Raw genomic sequence first — 23451 nt, 5'->3', positions numbered from 1 at the left:
TGCTGGACACCCTATGCCAAACAACTAGCAAGACAGGAACACAACCCCGCCCATTAGCAGAGAGGCTGCCTAAAATCATAATAAGATCACCCAAAAACACACCACTGGATGTGGTCCTGCCCACCAGAAAGACAAGATCCAGCCTCATACAGCAGAACACAGGCACCAGTCCCCTACACCAGGAAGCCTACACAACCCACTGAACAAACCTTACCCACTGGGGGCAGACACCAAAAACAACGGGAACTACAAACCTGATGCCTGTGAAAGGAGACCCTAAACACAGTAAGTTAAGCAAAATGAGAGGACAGAGAAATACGCAGCAGATGAAAGAGCAAGGTAAAAACCCACCAGACCAAACAAATGAAGAGGAAATAGGCAGTCTACCTGAAAAAGAATTCAGAGTAATGATAGTAAAAATGATCCAAAATCTTGAAAATAGAATGAAGAAAATACAGGAAACGTTTAACAAGGACCTAGAAGAACTAAAGAGCAAACAAACAATGATGAACAACACAATAAATGAAATGAAAAATTCTCTAGAAGGAATCAATAGCAGGATAACTGAGGCAGAAGAACAGATAAGTGACCTGGAAGATAAAATAATGGAAATAACTGCCACAGAGCCAAATAAAGAAAAAAGAATGAAAAGAATGGTGGACAGTCTTAGAGACCTCTGGGATAACATTAAACACACCAACATTCGAATTATAGGGGTCCCAGAAGAAGAAGAGAAAAAGACAGGGACCGAGAAAATATTTGAAGAGATTATAGTTGAAGACTTCCCTAAGACAGGGAAGGAAATAGTCAATCAAGTCCAGAAAGCACAGAGACTCCCATACAGGATAAATCCAAGGAGAAACACGCCAAGACACATATTAATCAAACTATCAAAAATTAAATACAAAGAAAAAATATTAAAAGCAGCAAGGGAAACCAACAAATAACATACAAGGGAATCCGCATAAGGTTAACAGCTGATCTTTCAGCAGAAACTCTGCAAGCCAGAAGGGAGTGGCAGGACATATTTAAAGTGGTGAAAGGGAAAACCCTGCAACCAAGATTACTCTACCCAGCAAGGATCTCATTCAGATTCAATGGAGAAATTAAAAGCTTTACAGACAAGCAAAAGCTAAAAGAATTCAGCACCACCAGTCCAGCTTTACAACAAATGCTAAAGGAACTTCTCTAGGCAGGAAACACAAGAGAAGGAAAAGACCTACAATAACAACCCCAAAACAATTAAGAAAATGGTAATAGGAACGTACATATTGATAACTACCTTAAATGTAAATGGATTAAATGCTCCAACCAAAAGACATAGACTGGCTGAATGGATACAAAAACAAGACCCATATATATGCTGTCTACAAGAGACCCATTTCAGACCTAGGGACATATACAGACTGAAAGTGAGGGGATGGAAAAAGGTATTCCATGTAAATGGAAATCAAAAGAAAGGTGGAGTAGCAGTTCTCATATCAGACAGAATAGACTTTAAAATAAAGACTCTTACAAGAGACAAAGAAGGACACTACATAACGATCAAGGGATTGATCCAAGAAGAAGATAAAACAACTGTAAATATTTATGCACCCAACATAGGAGCACCTCAATACATAAGGCAAATGCTAACAGCCATAAAAGGGGAATCGACAGTAACACAATCATAGTAGGGGTCTTTAACAGCCCACTTTCACCAATGGACAGATCATCCAAACAGAAAATAAGGAAACACAAACTTTAAATGATACATTACACAGGAAGGACTTAATTAATATTTATAGGACTTTCCATCCCAAAACAACAGAATACACTTTCTTCTCAAGTGCTCATGGAACATTCTCCAGGATAGATCATATCTTGGGTCAAAATCAACCCTTGGTAAATTTAAGAAAATTGAAATTGTATCAAGTAACTTTTCCAACCACAATGCTATGAGACTAGATATCAAATACAGGAAAAATTCCTTAAAAAACACAAACACATGGAGGCTAAAGAATACACTACTAAATAACCAAGACATCACTGAAGAAATCAAAGAGGAAATCAAAAACTACCTAGAAACAAATGACAATGAAAACACGATGACCCAAAACCTATGGGATGCAGCAAAAGCAGTTCTAAGAAGGAAGTTTATAGCAATACAATCCTACCTCAAGAAACCAGAAACATCTCAAATAAACAACCTAACTTTACACCTAAACCAATTAGAGAAAGAAGAACAAAAAAACCCTGAAGTTAGCAGAAGGAAAGAAATCATAAAGATCAGATAAAAAATAAATGAAAAAGAAGGAAACAATAGCAAAGATCACAAAACTAAAAGCTGGTTCTTTGAGAAAATAAAAAAAATTGATAAACCATTAGCCAGACTAATCAAGAAAAAAAGGGAGAAGACTCAATAGAATTAGAAATGAAAAAGGAGAAGTAACAACTGACACTGCAGAAATACAAAGTATTATGAGAGATTACTATAAGCAACTATATGCCAATAAAATGGACAACCTGGCAGAAATGGACAAATTCTTAGAAAAGCACAACCTTCTGAGACTGAACCAGGAAGAAATAGAAAATATAAACAGTCAAATCACAAGCACTGAAATTGAAACTGTGATTAAAAATCTTCCAACAAACAAAAGTCCAGGGCCAGATGGCTTCACAGGTGAATTCTAGCAAACATTTAGAGAAGAGCTAACACCTATCCTTCTCAAACTCTTCCAAAATATAGCAGAGGGAGGAACACTCCCAAACTCACTCTATGAGGTCACCATCACCCTGATACCAGCCAGACAAAGATGTCACAAAGGAAACTACAGGCCAATATCACTGATGAACATAGATGCAAAAATCCTCAACAAAATACTAGCAAACAGGATCCAACAGCACATTAAAAGGATTGTATACCATGATCAAGTGGGGTTTATCCCAGGAATGCAAGGATTCTTCAATATACGCAAATCATTCAATGCGATACACCATATTAACAAATTGAAGGAGAAAAACCAATGCTTATCTCAATAGATGCAGAAAAAGCTTTCGACAAAATCCAACACCCATTTATGATAAAAAGCCATCCAGAAAGTAGGCATACAGGGAACTTACCTCAACATAATAAAGGCCATATATGACAAACCCACAGCCAACATCGTTCTCAATGGTGAAAAACTGAAACCATTTCCTCTAACATCAGGAACAAGACAAGGTTGTCCGCTCTCACCACTATTATTCAACATAGTTTTGGAAGTTTCAGCCACAGCAATCAGAGAAGAAAAAGAAATAAAAGAATCCAAATAGGAAAAGAAGAAGTAAAGCTGTCACTATTTGCAAATGACATGATACTATACATAGAGAATCCTAAAGATGCTACCAGAAAACTACTAGAGCTAATCAATGAATTTGGTAAAGTAGCAGGATACAAAATAAAAATGATACAAACAGATGGAGAGATATACCATGTTCTTGGATTGGAAGAATCAACATTGTGAAAATGTCTGTACTACTCAAAGCAATCTACAGATTCAATGCAATCCCTATCAAACTACCACTGGCATTTTTTACAGAACTAGAACAAAAAACTTCACAATTTGTATGGAAACACAAAGGACCCTGAAAAGCCAAAGCAAACTTGAGAAAGAAAAACAGAGCTGGAGGAGTCAGGCTCCCTGACTTCAGACTATGCTACAAAGCTACAGTAATCAAGACAGTATGGTACTGGCACAAAAACAGAAATACAGATCAATGGAACAGGATAGAAAGCCCAGAGATAAACCCATGCACATATGGTCACCTTATCTTTGACAAAGGAGGCAAGAATATACAGTGGAGAAAAGACAGCCTCTTCAATAAGTGGTGCTGGGAAAACTGGACAGCTACATATAAAAGAATGAAATTAGAACACTCCCTCACACCATACACAAAAATAAACTTAAAATGGATTAAAGACCTAAATGTAAGGCCAGACACTATCAAACTCTTAGAGGAAAACATAGGCAGAACACTCTATGACATAAATTACAGCAAGATCCTTTTTGACCTATCTCCTAGAGAAACGGAAATAAAACCAAATATAAACAAATGGGACCTAATGAAACTTAAAAGTGTTTGCACAGCAAAGAAACCATAAACAAGACGAAAAGACAACTCTCAGAATGGAAGAAAATATTTGCAAATGAAGCAAGTGACAAAGGATTAATCTCCAAAATTTACAAGCAGCCCATGCAGCTCAATATCAAAGAAACAACCCAATCCAAAAATGGGCAGAAGACCTAAATAGACATTTGTCCAAAGAAGATATACAGATTGCCAGCAACACATGAAAGGATGTTCAACATCACTAATCATTAGAGAACTGCAAATCAAAACTACAATGATGTATTACCTCCCACTGGTCAGAATAGCCATCATCAAAATATCTACAAACAATAAATGCTGGAGAGGGTGTGGAGAAATCAGAACCCTCTTGCACTCTTGGTGGTTATGTAAATTGATACAGTCACTATGGAGAACAGTATGGATGTTCCTTAAAAGACTAAAAATAGAACTGCCAAATGACCCAGCAATCCCACTACTGGGCATGTGCCCTGAGAAAACCATAATTCAAAAAGAGTCATGTACTGCAATGTTCATTGCAGCTCTATTTACACTAGCCAGGACATGGAAGCAACCTAAGTGTCCATCGACAGATGAATGGATAAAGAAGATGTGGAACATATATACAATGGAATATCACTCAGCCATAAAAAGAAACAAAACTGAGTTATTTATAGTGAGGTGGATGGACCTAGAGTCTGTCATACCTAGTGAAGTAAGTCAGAAAGAGAAAAACAAATACTGTATGCTAACACATATATATGGAATGTAAAAAAAAAAATAAAATGGTTCTGAAGAACTTAGGGGCAGGATAGGAATAAAGCCACAGACACAGAGAATGGACTTGAGGTCACGAGGAGGGGCAAGGTTAAGCTGGGATGAAGTGAGAGAATGGCATGGACATATATACACTACCAAATGTAGAATGGATGGCCAGTGGGAAGCAGCCACATAGCACAGGGAGATCAGCTCGGTGCTTTGTGACCACCTAGAGGGGTGGGATAGGGAGGGTGGGAGGGAGACGCAAGAGGGAGGGGATATGGGGATATATGTATATGTATAGCTGATTCACTTTGTTATACAGTAGAAACTAACACATCATTGTAAAGCAATTATACTCCAATAAAGTTGTTAAAAAATAAGTAAATAAAAAAACATAAAAAATAGGTAATAAACACATAGAGTGCAAAGTTCATAGAGAAGAAAGTTTAAAAATATTTTTAGAATAAGTAATAAATGCATATCTCAAAATATCCATAAGGTACAAAAGCTTAGAAGGTAAGTATGCTAATACTTTTTCCTTCCCCTAATCCTTTCGGTATTTTCCTTTCTTCCCATCCCTATCCCCCACCCAAACAACCACTGAGACTAGTTTCTTAACAGTTTGTAAAGGCAAAAATTTGTCTCTTCCATCCTTTCTGGTGAAGTGATCTCCATCGACAAGGCCTCAGTGTGTAATGGCTGGGAATCATGTGTATTGTATAATTGAACTATTCTATTTCTCAGGCTGTAGCTAATTTATAGATTTTCTGTGTCAGAGAGGTCATTAAAAATGCCTATTTTGAGAAGCCTTTCCTAATTTCCCTCAGGAGATCTTTGCCCACCTTGAGAGGCTAAGCCTTTGTATTTCCATCTTAAGACATACTTTCCTTTTTAATGTTAAACATAGCTTTTACTTTTTTAATTATAAAATCATATTTTGTATTAGGAAATGTAGATAAGCCATCCTATACCACCACCATCGAAAGATAAACACCTATACTTTGCTGTATATACTTCTAGAGAATTCTCATACAGTTTGATACATAATCTTTTAAAAAGTGATATCACACTATACTAACAATTTTTCAGCTTATTCTACCTTAGTATACACTATGTATTTTTCCATTTCTGGAAATCATTCCAACATTTATGTTAGAGCAACCTGGCTGCTGTTGTAAAGAGACCCCATCATGCGATGGGCGCATACAGAAGTTTCAGCCTTGCTTTTGTACCAGTCCTGAGCATGACTAGGCCATGGGGGCAGCTTTCCTCCAAGTGAGCAACCAGAAACCCAGGCTGTCTGAGGCTCTGCCATCTTTAACACTTGACTTCTAGGGTTTGGTGATCTTGCCATTCCAACCAGCCAGGAGGAAAGAGCATGTAGGATCTCACAGATGCAGCACTGGAAATGGTGTATTTTATTTCCATCCACTTTTTATTGAGCAGGACTCAGGCACGTGGCCACACCTAATAGTAGAGGAAGTCGGGAAGTGTATCTAGCTGTGTATCTGGGAATAAGAGGAGAAATTTGGGCGAAAGCCTAGCAGTCTCTGTCACGTATTTATTACTATAGCTTGTCTGTGGTCTTGCCTGTGCCTGGAAAGCTGAATCCATGTCCGATTCATGCCCACAACACTTTTTACAATAACTGGCACATAGCTGTCACTGCTCTGTAGATATCTGCTGAATGAATGAGTGGAAACTAACTAATTCTATTGTCCAGGATTAATGAGAATCTATTCCTTTTCTTAAGGGGTAAACAAGAGACACTTCTCAGATCATGAAGGAAATGTGGAGTAGAAACTTGGCATCTGAGAAGGAAAAACTTTTTAAGGAAAAGACAGGGTCCTTAGCCTGGACTAGGAATACAGGTGAAGGGAATATAACCTTCCCAGGAGCTAAGAAGGCTTCTGAAGAGAAATAGTCTGGACTTGCACTGTAAGGGAACTGCATGATTTCTTTCCAAAGCTGGGTAAGGCAGATCTCTCTCTAACCTTTATGGGTCTGAACTGTAATTCTTGATGTTTATGTAGTCTGTATCTTCATGACACGCTTACATTTATAGAAAAGAAGTTTTTTTCTTGGTAGTGTTGTTCCTGAGAAGACAGGTCTGAAGGTGCTGTGTTGAGGGCTCATTCTGAGAAATAGGAAAGGCCCTGCAGTGGAGGAAATGCCACAGGCTCTCAGGGGACTGGCAGTCCGGAGAGCAAGTGGTGAGGACAGGTGGTATCCTGGCATTGCTGGGAGACGGCAGGATCAGGACCTTCCCTGATAAAACAAATGTCTGTTTTCCTACACATTAGGTGATGCTGATAGGGATTCTGGCCAGCAGGTGGGGGCAGGAGAGGCTATGCCAGTTCTCCACGTGCCTTCTGCCCAGGAGAGCCTGGAAGGTCTGTACTGTTTTGTTCCCCTTCTGCCAACCCCCAAAGCGTAGTGACTGGTGCCAAGGCAGCTGGCGAAGGAGGCTGAAGCCAGGCCCAGAATTCCCTTCTCACTCCAAGCCTGGGTTTTACTGTAATGTCAGGAGCCAGTGAGCTCGGTCCATGAGCTCCTCATTCTGACTTGGCCCACCCTGCTCTCCACCTTTCATTTGGGAGATCATTAGGGAATAGTTGATTTCTCACCGTACAGTCTGATCCCCACCCCAGTGTACTTACTCTTGGAAACTACCTACAGATGTGGGGCTTGCTTTCCTCTTCTCTGTAAGAGGGTAGCAGGAAGAATGCCCCCCATGGATTCTCATGGCCATGGCTGTCCCGTTACGGGGCCAAGTGGCCGTTGGCTCTCTTCCACACTTGGCCTGGCTGGGGAGTGGACTGAGGGCTCTTGGGCATCCTGAACACTTTTTTCTTTTTTTTCTGCAGGATTAGGCACAACCTACTGGGACACACAGGGCGCTGGCGGAAGGAGGAGGAGTAATGCTCAGCCCCCGCCCCACTGTGCCTTCGGAAGCTGGTGACCAGCCAGCCAACGTTTCGAGGCAGGCACACATCCTTTGGGATTTATGAATCCAACTTCTTGCCTCCTGCAAAGCGAAAGGGGATGATTGGGCCAGGTAATTTTATTAATGGATAGACCTTCTGGTCATTTAACATTTTACAACTTACATGAAAATCAGCTTAACGTGTTGAAGGGTACTTGCTTGTTGAATGGAATTTTTTTTTTTTTTTTTGCGGTACGCGGGCCTCTCACTGTGTGGCCTCTCCCGTTGCAGAGCACAGGCTCCGGACGCGCAGGCTCAGCGGCCATGGCTCACGGGCCCAGCCGCTCCGCGGCATGTGGGATCTTCCCGGACTGGGGCACGAACCCGTGTCCCCTGCATCGGCAGGCGGACTCTCAACCACTGCGCCACCAGGGAAGCCCTGAATAGAATTTTTAAATGGTGTGGCAGTTACTTTGGCTTCAGTAAAAGCTTGGAATGAATGAAGTCAAGAGTATATATAGTTTCCTTTCAGTATCCCGAGTGGCACATGTAGTTATTAAGATTTAAAGCATTTTGGCCTTTAGATCATAAAATTCTTAGAGCTAAGGGTGAGAGGGTGGAGAGGAAGGGACAAAGGAAAGGAAGGGTAAGGGTAAGAGGAGTCTTGTAAACGTTCTTAGCTGATAAATAACGCTATTTTATAGGGCACTTGTCCAGCTGAAACCTCCGAGCTCTTAGTGGGATCATACCATCAGTCCTCACACTGTCCCCTCTAGGAGATAAGAGAGGCAAATGGCAATGGATATGAAATATGAAAGAAGAGGTTCTGAGGAGGAGCTATCAGTTGTTTGCTGTAATGTCACCAGGAAGTTTCTACACCATGAGTGTAGGGCCAGGTGTCCCAACCCCTGTTAGAATGCTTAGACTGCTCACATGGCTGTGCCCTGAGCTAAGTAAAGCATGAAGGTCGCCATCTTGCTTTATGATCCACTGGGGGTGAGGGGAGGGCACTATTAAAGAACATGAAAAATCATTTAGGGTAGAAGTAGAAGCAGGCTCTTGGGATGGTCCAAATGATAGGTTTAACTGCCTCCAGTTTAATTATGAAGTTATTTGTTTGGATGTGGCTACCATTTGAGTGCCACAAAAAGCAACCGAGAGCGCGAAAGTATTTACTCTAAAAAAATTCAGTGGAAAAGAAATGCAGCACGGTGGGCTGGGGAAGGGACTATCATAACATTTCTTCTAACCCCTCCCCCAGCACTTACTCCCCACCCAATGAATCTCGTTAGTTGGTATATAAGGGGGAAATTGTAATTTAGTCATGGTTGAATGTATCCCATTTCCTTTTGATATTTAGAGACTCTTTTTTTTCATAATTATGCTTTTGTGACGAGGGAGGTATTGGGATTCTCTGGGGTTTGAGAAGATCTTTGCTTTATCCTGAAAGCACCTGTCTATTCCCTCTGTGCAGTGGTTTCTAATCCTGCCTAGGATGGAGAGATACAAAATGGGCTTCCAATTTCATGGTTGAAGTGAGAAGAGATAATATCAGCTCAGTTCCCTGCATAAAAATTATTTCTAATACAAATCTTCTAGAAGTTTGCCTTTGTGGCTGCAACATGGTCAGGAGGATAAGCTTGTGTATGTGCGTGTATGTAGTTTGCATTCATATATATTTATAAATAGATCATGGGGAGAAATTCTTAAATAACTCAAGAATTAAGCAGGATGCTCTGTGTTATCAGTGTGAGTGTGCAAGGTGATTCCTTTGAAGCGTTTTGTAGCATCCCTTGAGACAGAATCATGGCAAGTGTCAGGTGTATCAGCCCTTGATGGAAGCAATATTTCAGACACCTCTAGCAGCAGTTATTTCAAGACAATCGTCCCTGTATAGGCTCTGCACATTGCTCTTTGGCATTTGCTGGGCTGTAATATCAAAGGAGCTGAGAGAGGAAAGGGTTAAGGAAAATAAGTGGGGTCTGATGTGAACATCTTTCCTCCTTTTCAGCTTTTTAGAAGATAAATGTTTTAGATTTCAATCTGCGGTTCCCAGCAGCTCTCTGGGAACACTGCAGTCGGCCCACAGAAATCGCTACTGCTGAGCCAACCCTAGATAATGCCTCTCAGCAGGGATGACATAATGTGCTAAAAGAAGACTATGATGTAATGCCCATCTCAGAAGTCAGAGCCAATTTCCGTTACAAAGCCTTGGAGTGTAGCAGGAGGTAATGAGCTAGCATAAATTGTGCAGCTCGGAAAACTTTTAGGTCTGATGTTCTGATCTGCATGTTTAAAGGCAGAAGAAAAAAAGGAAATAGAATTCCTAGATCTGCTGGGCTTAAGAGTGTCTGCTCAGCAAGGAGCTCTGCCCCCTTCCAACTTGGGCAGACTGGTGCCCCAGGCTGCCCAGATCACCTTGGCCCACGGGGGAGGTAGTTGTCTGGATCCGTCATCTGCAGCAAGGTGGTGATGTAATGTGTAAGACTAAATTTGTTTGCAGATGATGCTTGAGAAGCGGGTATGGTGTTTGAAGGAGATCGTGCCTTCCCTGGCATGTGGGGGTAACCAGGTTGGAAATGCCTAGGAGGAAGTCGAGGGAGGGGGTAAGGAACGTTGAAGAAAGTCAGAATGACCTTGAAAACTGTGTTAGGTGCAGCCTGCCCTGGTTTGGAGAAGTACGCGTGTGGGGTACCTGAAGCTCCCAGGTAACCTCCGCAGCCTCACCTTAATGATGTATCCCGACCTCCTGGGGTGTAGCCTGCCTGGCAGGCAGGGTCCAGCTCTTCGTTGTGTTTCATACAAATGTTGAAAACAGCCGTAAATTCATCTAAGCAGTGACCTAGAGTCTCATAGGATATGGAAAGGAAAGCAGGATCTTTGATTTAAAGGGCGTTCTATCCCAGTCCCACTACAGCTTTCTCTTGGTTCATTCTTTCCTTCATTTTATTTTTAATGGCTCTGAGTGCTTGCATGAGGAACACATTTCCATTTTGTTTGCCTTCCGTGGTTTCTGTGGCTTACTTCTCACTGGGGGGCTTGATCCTGTTACCTGCCCTGCACACCATCAACTCCCTCTGGATGGAAGGACAGTAGTTTTGTGTGCCTTCTTGTTGCAGATCAGGCCACCGGTGCCACAGAGCTGGTGACAGCATTGGCAGAGAATTGCTGGCTTCACAAACTGAAGGCTGTGTCTTTAAGTACGGAATGAACGTCAGGAGCAGATGAAATTTTTCTGGTATAAGAAAATGAAATAAAACGGAAAACATAACATATAGGTTAAAGAAGAAATGCTCCTGTGACATGCCAACTGAAATGGGCATTGCTTTCTAGACCTTTCTGTGAAATGCCAGCAAGTCTTTTAAGTGTATTCTTCCCTGTTGAAAGGAGAGTCGCCATCTCAGCCACTGGTGGTCATTTGCAGGTGGATCACAGGTCAGATATCAATACTATTAATGATAATTTTTATCCAGTGTTTTTCAGTGTACAGCAGATGCTGTCCTCAACTCCTTGCATTAACTGTCTTGTTTAATTCTTACCAGAATCCACCCTGTGGGGTAGGTCCACTTAGTAATTATCACATCCATTTTACAAAGGAGGAAACTGAGGCTCAGAGGGTTTAAATAACTCACCAGGTTCCCAGCTAGTATGTGGCCCAGCTGGCACTAGCATCCCTCTTATCCTAGGACGCTGCAGGAGACATGCTTAACCACTGTGGAGCACTAGTGTACAGATGACACCAGGTTTAGGTAGAGATGGTTCCGGTTTCAAGGTGAGGTATTCCACGGGGCAAATGAATGCCTTCATTGATATTTGCACAAAGCAAAGGATTGTTATCTTTTCTTTTTGTATCTGCATCACTTGGCCCAGTGCTGGGTATGTACCACGTGCTCACTAAATATTTGCTAAGGTGGGCAGTGGGGGATGCAGAAGAAAGAGTGCATGAAAGAACAAAATCCAAATCAGATAGAGAGTGCTCTGAAAATGACAAGGAGTCAGGTTGCTTCTAGTTTATCGGTGAAGACTGCATGCAAAAGATGGTCTACAATGTGTCTACATTAGCAGCTAAATAAAGTGAAAGGGCTCTTATTATTTGTCCCCAAATACTTTAGCATCTGACTAGGTGATTGAGTCTGCTCGGTGAATACGTGGTAGAAAAATGTTATGCACAGATTGCATTTGTATTAATAGAGGCCCCTCCATAGGCAAGTTCTTACCAGTTCAATAATGTCAATTTTTAAAAGGAATCTCTGACGTACAAACGAATGGGGACAGGAGCATAGTTTGACTATAGGAAGGACATGGTAAAGCAGGATTACTGATTTGGATAGTCTCCTGTATTTTCAACAGCCGTGGGTCCACCACTATGTAGTTATTGTATTTACACAACAGAACAGAGATTATGAGACCTTCTCCCTCTTCTTTAGTCTGAGATATGTGACATCTGATGTTTGTTTATTCTCATCTTTCTAAACCACAAAGAGACATAGAAGGGACAATACAATTTAAAAAAAAAATCTCGCAAATATCCTCAACCTACAGCAAGCAAAATCATTCAGTCAACAAACATTGGGCAATGGTGAGACCATCTCAGTGGTAGGTTCAAAATCTCATGCTTTCAAGTATCTATTTGGCATGGAGGAATTTTGTTTTCACCACAGAAACCCTAGGAAATGCTCCTTCGACCCTCACACCAAATTCTTCCTGCCCTATCTGCGTCCTTAATGCCTAGTGAATCTGCCTCCTTTCTGTTCTCACAGCGAGTGCTCTTTACCTCTCATTTAGATCATCATAAGACGCTGATCCTTCCTCCAGTGGCTGTCACTCCAATTCATTATGGCCCAAGTAATCTGCCTAAAGGCCAGTCCTCTGAAAAATTTTCAGTGTCTGTCTATCACCTAGAGAACTGAGACCAACCTTTCTATCTCATTCTTTTAGATACTCTGCAATTTGGCTTCCACCAAAACTCTCCAGCTGTATATCCCTTCATTGATCTATCCTACGCTTTAGCCAAACTGGCCTACTTGTTGTCTCCCAAACAGATATTTTATTCTTATGCCTTTGTGCAATTTCCTTTTTTCCAGGAAGGCCATTCCTCAGTGCCCTCTCACTGTTTAAGTCTTTTCTGTCCTTCAAGCCCCAGCTCAAGAGGCTGCATCTTTGATGAAGATTTCTTGTCTCCTGCCTCCTGGAAGTGACTTCCTCTTTCTCTGGGCTCCCGTAATATTCAGGTCGAATCTCTCAGGGATCCTATCTGATTCCTCCCTGTGTTATAATTGTTAGTGTGACATGTCACAATCTTAGAATTTTGCAACCAGGAGAATTATTTTTCTTCTTTTTAAATTCCTAGAGGCAAGAGTACATCTCCTTCATATTAACGTCCCATGGAGTGTGCAGCAGATTCTTATCACATGGCAGATGTTCAGTAGATGACTGTCAAATGAATGAAATTAGCATTTAAAATCCACAGTTGCAATATTAACCATTGAGACGTATATAGTCCCAAAGCTGGAAAATGGGGTTCACTTAGATATACTTGTCTCTGCTGCTTTTTGTCCCTTAGATATGGGTGACCAAGGATATTCAGTGAGACTTGCTGCTCTTTGGTTTATCTGAGGAGGCCAAAAATAGTTGGGAAGAAAAGGGTGATGACAAGGAGATGACAGGAAGCCGCTGACTAATTGACTTGCTTTTTTTCATCAAAAATTTTCACCCTTTACTTCTCTCTTTACTATCCCTTTCGTCTTCCTCCTGTTCTCCACACTTTTTGACTCATGGTAAGGACCATGAGTGATCAACAAAGATTAGAAAGATAATACTAGATTTCTTGCTCCATGGAAACTTTCTGGTTCCACTGAATTATTATGTCCGTTGAGGAAATTTAAGTCTTGCTTCCCCATTCTATAAAATGAAAGGGTGATAATGGATTAGCCCTGAGTTCCCTTATAGCATCAGAATTTGTTGAAATCTAGTAAGCGACAATGCTAGATATTTTTCCCCTCACTCGGGTTGTTGAGTTCTTGAGTAGAACATTGACATCTTCTTTGCTATAGATAGTTTTATGGAGGATGTTAAACCTTGAGTGGGTGAAAAGTATTTGAGCTGACTGGTACCGAAAACTCACAGGGCTAAAGAAATTCCCTTTAATGAATAATAGGGTAATGAAATTCCCCTGTAAAATTTGGCAAAGTCAAGAAAAGGGTGGGTATTACTGTGGTGAAACTTCTGTGAACCAGAGGGGTAGCTAATTGTAACGATTCTTTTTCTGGAAGCTGGTGTAGGCACACACATCCCTGAATCCAAGAAAAAAAGACTTTTTTTGTCCATGCTCAAGCACCTGTTAAAAGAACCGTCACTGAGCCTCTGTCTGTGAATAGCTATGACGAAGCTCCACCTCTGACATCCTTAAAGCATTTCCTTTGACGAAAGGTCACAACCTCAGCCTCTCCAGGCTGACTTGAAGCCAGCTACTTCCTGCCCAAACCAAAATAACTATGAGCCAAGCCAAAGGATAAGACAGTTTGAATGGATCAGCAGGAAAGATGATAATGAGATGAGGATCATCAAGATGGTGTTGCTTCCACTGATGGCTCCCGGGTCTCCTGCCCATGTAGGGTAAATAGGGAGGGGAGAAGAGACCTCCCAGGAAATGCATGTGAATCACCAGCAGTCCCCCCTTGACTACCTATGGACCCCCTCCTTCCAGGAATGAACTCACCAACTGACTTCAAAAAGAACTCAGCCCACGTCTGCCATTGACCACAGTCTTGTCACCAACACCTTATGATTAACTGAATCAGAAGCTTCCGACAGGTCTAAAATTAGCCTGGCTAAACATACCATTAAGGAGTCAGGGAGGAGTGTGAATGACCTTTCTTCAGCCCTGGTCTCCCAGATCCAGTCAGCTGTGGGAGCTCACTGGAGTGCTAAATTGAGCTTTTAGGTTCTTAAAATAAATGACCCTTTAGATGGATTTTTTTTTTAATTGCCTGAAGGTGCATATTTTTAGAAAGTTTGGAAACATTCTGTTCATCTATTTTAAATCATTTGAGTGTAAAAATGTGGCATTTTCACACTTTGGGATATTCAGGTCCCCTATTCCTTTTTTAAAATCTCTAATATTTTTATAAACCTTTCAAATTAGTTTATTTAAGGGCCAAATTTGATTTCCTCACCATTTCTGAGGTAGGAATGTAACTTTATGAGGGAAAAGAAAATCATGGTAGTTTGTCGTAAAGAAGTTATAAATATGTGGGAATACTATTCTCAGCATTATATTTCTGGTAGCGACTTAAGTACCCATGGAGAAGAGTGGCAAAGGCAGGGTCTGTGTTTTTGCTGCTTTACACAAACCTTTAATGGTAAATTAAAGAAAAAGATTCATTCTCTTTATCCTTGCTACTCAAGGACACCCTTAGCCTCCATTTCTTTCCAAGTTCCAGGCATGAAAGACCCAGGGGAAGGAACTGAAGATGACATGGTACCATTTCTGAGCTCTTGCTTGACATGAGCCAGACTGTTTCAATTTCTTTACTTTCCAGCCCAATTATTTTGAAATTTCATTTCTCTTCTCACTAAGCCAGCATGTCCCAAAGTCTGTTTCCTAGAATACTGGGTCTGTAGGATGTTGATAGATATGACATGGAAAAAGAGTTTTGAGTTAAACAGATTTCTTTACTGCTGGGCTTCTTTCTCAGATTCCCTGGTGTGTGATGTGAGTCTCTGAGAAGGGAATGTGTTGTGTGGTATTTCTCATGCTTACGTGCCTTGGATGAACTTATTCTGCCCTCTCTCTCTTTCATTCTCTTTGTCTCTTTATTAAACCAAGTATCTAGAAGACTGATGTTTTCAGAAGCACAATCTGGGAAGTAAAAGAGGATAATATTTGTAATTTCAAAATTTATATGTTTTTCAGTTGACTGGGCAGTGATCATCTAGAGTGGCTACTGGTGTGGCCCAGCTCTCCCACCACTGGGTGGTGGCCCTGGACCATCACTTGTCTTCTCTGAACCTCCATTTCTTTATGTATAAAATGGGACGGCTGGGCCAGGGGATCTTTTGGACCATTATGGTGCCCCCTCCCCAAGTTCCTGCAAGGTGGACAGTGACAGGGCTTGGCCACCCAGCCACTCACCCACAGTTGGTTGGACTAGAGGTGGAATAGTGTTATCTGTTCAGGCATGAATGATGTACTTTCGGCTTCTTCTGTTTGAGATATTGTCAAAGAGTCATTAGTGGTCAGAGAACAAACCTAAAACATTGTAGGCTAAAGGAAATCCTTGAACAAAGGGCAGGCATCTGAAAATGGGAGCTTGGCTAGAAAGTAGATCCTCAGCCGTGATTTTAATATAGGCCTTATAGCCCAGCTAAGGTCATTTTCATGATTTTGAGTTAAAGTGTGTCTGTGCTAATGCTGTAATTATACACAGGCTCTATCAAGTCAAGGAGCATTTGCCCTTCAGTCATTGTATTTCAAGACACTGTCCACTTTTGACAAGTGAAAAATGTCTTTAGTTTGGAAGTCTACTACAGAAAAACATAGCTGTGATAGTTACATGTCATCTTCTCTCTGATCCTCCTACCTCAAACCCACAGCCTGCCATCAATGTTTGAAGAGCCCTGGACCGGAAGGAAAGCCCATGTTCTATGTAAAGACACACTAGACTCTAAACCCCACTGGGCCGCAGTTTCCTGATCTGTGAAGTGAGATCCTGATTGTACTGTCTCTTGGAAGCACACCTCCAGAGGCTTCTCTGTCCTTCTCCTGATCAAAACGTACCCGCCCCAGGGCCTTGCCCTCAGCTTTTCAAGCTGAGTCTTCAAACATCTGTGGTGGGTTAGGTGTTCATGGCTTCATTGCTCTCATGGGGACATTGTTCTAGTTCTGTTGGCAGTAAGACACCCTTGCACACACTCTGCCGTAGTTTGAAGGAATGCATTAGTCCTGATGCAAACCACACGTTCTGAATGTGGCCATAGTATTTTGGTGGCTTGATGTATTTTGGAGCCGTCTTCATTCATACTCCCCAGGCAGCTTCCTTTCGTCCAAGTCTGTGCATTCTTAATGACAGTATACAGAAGCCAGGGTAAAGCCTCTTATTTACACTCTATTCTCATCTTGGCTCAAACAAGTCGCATAGGATCAGAGTGGTGAATATGGCACCTGTCTGAGCATAGATGAATTGGGAAGAAGAGTCTCTTCCCCAGTAGACATCATTGTGTGGCTGTCACAAGTCTACAGTTTGTCCTTTAGGTCTCTAAAGACAGGCTCTGCCGTACCAGTCCCTCCCACAGGCCCCTTCTCATAAATCAGCCCACCCTGTCTAAGCTCCTCCAGTGTAGACAGTAGGTGGTGTGACCCAGCCCTCCTCAGGTGAGTGTTGAGTGCACTAGGAGTAGATATCTGATCCCAGAAGAATCATTCCCTAGGCTGGGTTGATCAATGATATTTTTTCTCTCAATAATTTGACCTAAGGATTACTTTCCTGTCTCCCTTGCATTAGAGTTGGCTCCTTCTAAAAAAGCCTCATCTCAGTTATGCTTCTGCCTAACCTTCCTGTCATCCCCACCATTTTTCTTTTCCTAAAATTTGAGCTGAGAAATTCCTATGGGAATGACTTACCTGTTGGTTTCTTTCTCATATATATGGAAGTTTGTCTGTTTGCTTATTAGTACATGATGGAGGAACAAACGGATGGCTTTTCATCTTATTTGGAGAGTACATTTACATGGTCTGACTTTAAGTATAGGCTGTGTAACGTCCATGAAATTCACCTTTGGGGGATGGATGAGGATAACTCAAAGAGGGACTTTTTTTCGTAGACATTTTCCAAAATATCTGCAAGAGATTGATTTGCAATCAAGTTGCTTTTGGGCAGTTGGGTCTAGCTGATTTTAATGATGGAGTTTGATGTAGAGGTTGAGGTAGTTTGGGAACTAAAAGGGACTTGGGCCTTTACGTGTTTCTCTCACTGGAGTCTGGAGTGTGGTATGGACCATCTTTGTGCACTCTTTCCCAGGGATGGTTTGGTTTTCTGCTGAAAATATTTGAATCACTTTAGGATCAAAGCCAGGTTGAAGAAGAAAAATAGAGAGAGAGAGAGAGAGAGAGAAGAGGTGGATCTTCCAAAGTAAGAGGGTATGAGACTCATTCACTGATGCTCAGTGCCTGAGAAACACCAAGAGACCAAACCACGTGGGACTGAGATGGAGGCTTGGGGGTGGCCCCATGAAGTCTCAGGGACTGAGGGATGGACTGCATGGCTGGGTGTTCTGGCTACAGTGTCACGTCAGGGATCTGGGATTATGTTTGCATTCAGCATGTTTTTTTCTCAGCACGTTTCTCGGAAACTGTGGAAAGCAAATGCTTAGGCATATGGGCTGCTGTCAATGATAACAAATGAATTGTACGCATTTTTTTTCTAAATTTCTGGAAACTGAATGACCACATGGCTGGATATAAAATAACCCCTCCCTTATTTTAGATTTTCAAGTGAGGTTTAAAAGATAATGGTGAGGGGCTTCCCTGGTGGTGCAGTGGTTGAGAGTCCGCCTGCCGATGCAGGGGACACGGGTTTGTGCCCCGGTCCGGGAAGATCCCACATGCCGTAGAGCGGCTAGGCCCGTGAGCCATGGCCGCTGAGCCTGCGCGTCTGCAGCCTGTGCTCCGCAACGGGAGAGACCACGACTGTGAGAGGCCCGCGTACCGCAAAATAAAATAAAATAATAAAATAAAGTGACAGGATGACTTTATATACTAATAATATTCCCTCAGATCACATAAGGTAGGCATTATCGACATCTATGTTTTACTGATGATAATCAAAGAGATTAATTGACTTGCTCTAAATGACACTGCTGGTGGTGAAGTAGGGATTCAAGCCCAAGTCTTCCCCTACTATTCCTCATGTAATTCCGTAACCCAGCCCTGTGGTGTCTTCTTTTTACAGTTTATTTTTGGTGAAAAATGAACCTGCAGCAATAAATAAAACAAAGCAAAGCAAGTTAAGTACCCAAGAGGAAAGGTCCCCCACCACACATCCTCTTGCCCTGCCTTTTATTCCAGCCATTACCATGGAAACCAGCTACACCATCTATCTCCATCTTTGTGCCTCCAGGATTTTTTGACTTGGCAGTGTGGGCCACCTACTGGAACTCACTAGGCTGTTCTCATGCATGTGCAAGCCTGGAACGGCAATCCTTGACCAATGGAGGATGGCAGCCGGTCAATAAATGCTCCTTTCCTGGATGGCTGCTCCTACAAATCTCTGCAGTATACCTTGCGTTATTTTTTTCTTCTTTCCTGTTTTGTTCTTTCCAGCTCTCAACTGTTTCCTGGATTGATCTCTGTAAATTAATGACCCATATTCAAGCCTTTATCTCAGGCTCTGTTTTCTGGGGGAAACCCAAGCTAAGACAAAAGCTTACTGCAAACATGAGCTTCGAGACTGCTCACTAATTACAGCAGACATTCATTGTTTCTGTCATTTGGTATTCACTCTCTCTTCTTTTTTTATTGAAGTGTAGTTGATTTATATTGTTGTGTTAGTTTCAGATATATGGCACAGTGATTCAGTTTTATATATGTATTTATATATAACTTTTTCAGATTCTTTTCCATTCTAGGTTATTATAAAATATCGAGCATAATTCCCTTACAGTAGGTCCTTGTTGGTTATCTATTTTATATATAGTAGTGTGTATATGTTAATCTCAACCTTCTAATTTATCCCTCTCGCCCCCTTCTCTGGTAACCATAAGTTTGTTTTCTATGTCTGTGGGTCTATTTCTGTTTTATAAATAAGTTCCCTTGTATCAGTTTTTAGATTCCATATGTAAGTGATACTATATGATCTTTGTCTTTCTCTGTCTGACTCACTTTACTTAGTATGATAATCTCTAGGTCCATCCATGTTGCTGCAAATGGCATTACTTTATTCTTTTTCATGGCTGAGTAATATTCCATTGTATATATGTACCACATCTTCTTATCCATTCTTCTGTTGATGGACATTTAGGTTGCTTCCATGTCTTGGCTATGGTAAATGATGCTGCAGTGAACATTGGGGTGCATGTATCTTCTCGAATTATAGTTTTCTCTGGATATATGCCCAGGAGTGGGATTGAAGGATCATATGGAAACTCTATTTTTAGTTTTCTGAGGAGCCTTCATACTGTTCTCCATAATGGCTATACCAACTTACATTCCCACCAACAGTGTAGGAGGGTTCCTTTTTCTTCACACCCTTTCCAGCATTTATTATTTGTAGACTTTTTGATGATGGCCATTCTTCATTTTTTCTTCTTATGGTAACCATAGCTTGAATTCTTCTTTTTCTAACTCGGTCCATGTGGCTTTGGTGTACCCGGCTCCATCCCCTGATCCACATGTTCCAGGCCATAGTCTAGGTTTGGAGGAGAACATGTGATCTAATCAGATGCTGTCAGACGTTTACTGGGAACAGAACTTGTGCTCCTATGTGCTGGGCTGGGCCCCTGAGAGGCTGAGAGGTCTGTGCCACCAATGCCGTCATGTTGGACTGGAGACTGCGGAAGGCAGGACTAATTGAAGGAAAAAAAGCCATGTCCTGATCATACTATTTGAGTCTCGAATCCATCTATGCACCAAACTAGATCCACCCCTGAACTGTTAGTAAGCCCACAAATTGCCCTTTGGCCAAGCTTCTCACTTGCAATGAAAGTGTCTCAACCATTCTCCAAATCTTCAGGACGTCTAGGTTCAGGCCTTGCCCTCTACTAGTAGACATCCAGACGCATCTCAGTTTCCATTGCATAAGTATCCTGCCAACAGCAGGATTAAAGAAACTACCATGGGGAGGTAGATTTTTTTCCTCATCCCATCCATCCAATCAGACTGAGATGTTCTGGGTGAAATAATCTGCACAGTTTAAGTCTTCCCTTGCAGAGGAATGGCAGGGTCTCGGTATCTTTGCTGATGAGATCATGGAAGCTGTGGCTAAGATGGAGTCATTTCTGTCTTGATGTAAGGGGTGTGTTAGCTGTGTAGTGATGACTTTGGTGTGACTCACTTCTTCTGGGGCCCTGGTGTCCTCTTTCATTTTCTAGAATTGCTGTTTTTGAGGAATGCTCTGTACTAAGCTGTATACTGAGTCTACACTAGGATAACACATCCACAAGCATCGCTGGTGGTGGTTTGGATAATCCAGGTTCTATCATCCGCAGGACTTTGCACCTCAGATTCTACCTTCTTGTTCTCATTTATGCTTATTTCATTTTTGGAAATTCACAGCCTTCTTCCCTAATCTAAATCATTGTCTTCTGCAAACCAGTGTCTTCTGAGGAAGATGACTCAGATTTAGAAGAGTTTTACCAGAAAGACCTTTTCCTTCTCATTGCCCTCCACCTCTGCTTCTGCTTCTAGATGCCAGTGTATTTATAACCTACCTGATGGTGTGATGCAGATAAAGTCTTCCTAGGCAAGGGGATGAGGGCATCATGCCAGTCTTAAGATGGCCCTAGTTTCTGAGCATAGAGGCAACCACTTAAATCTCTAGAGCTTGCGTGATTTCTCAACTGCTTCAAGCTCCACATCAAAGTATCTGGCTTCTTAAAGGAACAGGAAACCCATAAGCTCACCTCATCTGTCAGCCATTCTTAAGGCTTTTTCTCCATAGGCTGAACAATTTTATAATTTTCTTAGTTGTCTGAGGTGTAGAAAGCTCAGGAAGAGGTGCCCAGAGTTAGTCTGGGACAAATACTAGGGTGTAGGACAGACTAGCAAACAGAAGTCCCAGGCTGAAAGGAGACACCAAACTAAAGAAAAATTCTGTTCATCTAAGCAGGCTCTCGGAACAACGCCTTTTTCCCTGGGGACTTGATCTACCAGTGTCCATCTGATCATGTTCTCACTATTAGTTCTATCTTTTGAAGACAATGCTTTCCTTTGAAAAAGAAGTATGTCTGGCATCAGGGTTTTTGTTATATTTGCCAAGGGGCCCTGGGGCTCAATTTTAAGTACTGGGAGTGCTTACATGTTCCTTTGAGTTATTGTTAATTTTTTACTTCTAGGTAAAGAAGTGTGATGTGACTAGTTCTTTAGTTTTTAGAGTAAAGCTCTAGTTATAACTACCCTGCTTTTGCCTGTTGGTATAACTCAGTAGTCTACTTTTCAGCCAGGAGAATGGGGCCCTGCTGAGATAGAAGACAACTGAGCAACAGAAGGATGGAGGAAGATACTTCTAGTTATACTGGTAGCCTTGGACTGACTGGATGCTTCAACTGGCCACCCGTAGGCACGTTGATGAGAGGCCAAACAGAATCCTGCTCTATTTAGGATTGCCTTTGGGGCCCCCAAGTAGGGCCTGCTAAAGTTTCTTTTACCTCCTACTATACATAAACAAATTGAATTACACAATCATGACAAAAACATACCTCACCAGCACCAGTAGCCATCCCTCAGGCATTTGGAGTTATAAATCAAGGCCTGGAGAGGACACATTTGACCTCACAGAGCTGAGAACCTGGCTCAACACATCTGGTTGTAGGGATTTCTTAGACACCCTGTTGCACAGTTGTGAGATTCATCACCAAGTCTTCCAATGGGCTTCTCTTGGTGGTCATTTTGTAAAGACTTGAAAGCTGATGGTTATTTATTAGTGAGCATCGCTCTGTGCAAGACACTATACTTAGCACCGCAAGATAATACAAAGAAGGAAAAGAAAGGGTGCTTGCCTTCCACACATTTACAATCTTGCTTCGGAAGCCAGGGCACCCAACAGACAAAATTAAACAATGAAATACGTGTTTCGTAGGAACACAAGACTGCAGTCCTGGAGATGTTACAAGGTAGCTGGTGATTACTAATTAGGTTTACTCAATATAACTTACTTTTTTGATGATAAATAAGTACACCATTGTTGTTTTACATAACCTTAACATTCATCACCACCCAAAGACAGATGTAGATTTTGTTTCTGATGATGAATACCCTATGATTTATTTTGCAGCTCTGACTTAGAAACTAAGATGCGGTTGTTATTTTATTTATCAAAACTAACAGTTGATGGAACTAGATTGGATATTTCTATGGCCCAGGAAAAGTTCTGAGCCTCTGAGAGTATACTGTTGCCTGTCTGAAGAAGTCAAAGAAGCAACATGTGGTGGGGAAAAAAAAACAAACTTTCTGGTGTCAGACGGGACTAGGTTCACGTATAAGACTTATCTGGACAATTTGTGAGCTGTGTGACTTTGGATAATCTACTTAATCTCTCTGATGTTCCAGTTGCTCACTGGCAAAGCAGAGACAATATCTTTCTTACAGGGATATTGAGGGGATACATGGTTTAATGCACATAACACACCTAGCATAATGGCACGATATGTGAAACTGGTAGGCACCCCATAATGACAGCCTTTAGACTGATGCAACTATACACATCTGAATTGCCTCTTCAGGTCACTTGAATCTTCCCATGGGATGACCAGGAATTGTGACGTATGCCGAGGGCCCAGGGTAAGTTATGCTGGGCTCTATCTTGATTAGAGGTTGTGCAGTTTTAAATGCCAGGTATATAACAGTAATAATTTAAGAAGACATTATTGGTTTCAATAAATTTTTAAAAATCTAGAATTTGGTTTTACTAACAGGCAATTCATAATTGGTAAAAACATTTTCTACACTTTTTTTGGGAACC

General features: G+C 41.6%; 1 long non-coding RNA gene across 3 annotated transcripts in view; it reads left to right on the top strand.

The window, feature by feature from the left end:
* The window catches only part of LOC307184593, a 417717-nt gene that overhangs the window by 109084 nt on the left and 285182 nt on the right, over positions 1 to 23451 (top strand). For all 3 annotated transcript variants that reach the window (XR_013827760.1, XR_013827761.1, XR_013827762.1), the window contains exons 2-3: positions 7719 to 7909; positions 23213 to 23270. This is a non-coding gene — a long non-coding RNA (uncharacterized lncRNA). The remainder of the gene's footprint in view (positions 1 to 7718; positions 7910 to 23212; positions 23271 to 23451) is intronic.

Source organism: Stenella coeruleoalba, assembly GCF_951394435.1.
Source record: "Stenella coeruleoalba genome assembly, chromosome: 3".
Taxonomy (NCBI): Eukaryota; Metazoa; Chordata; class Mammalia; order Artiodactyla; family Delphinidae; genus Stenella; species Stenella coeruleoalba.
This window is presented reverse-complemented; position numbering and strand designations above follow the sequence as displayed.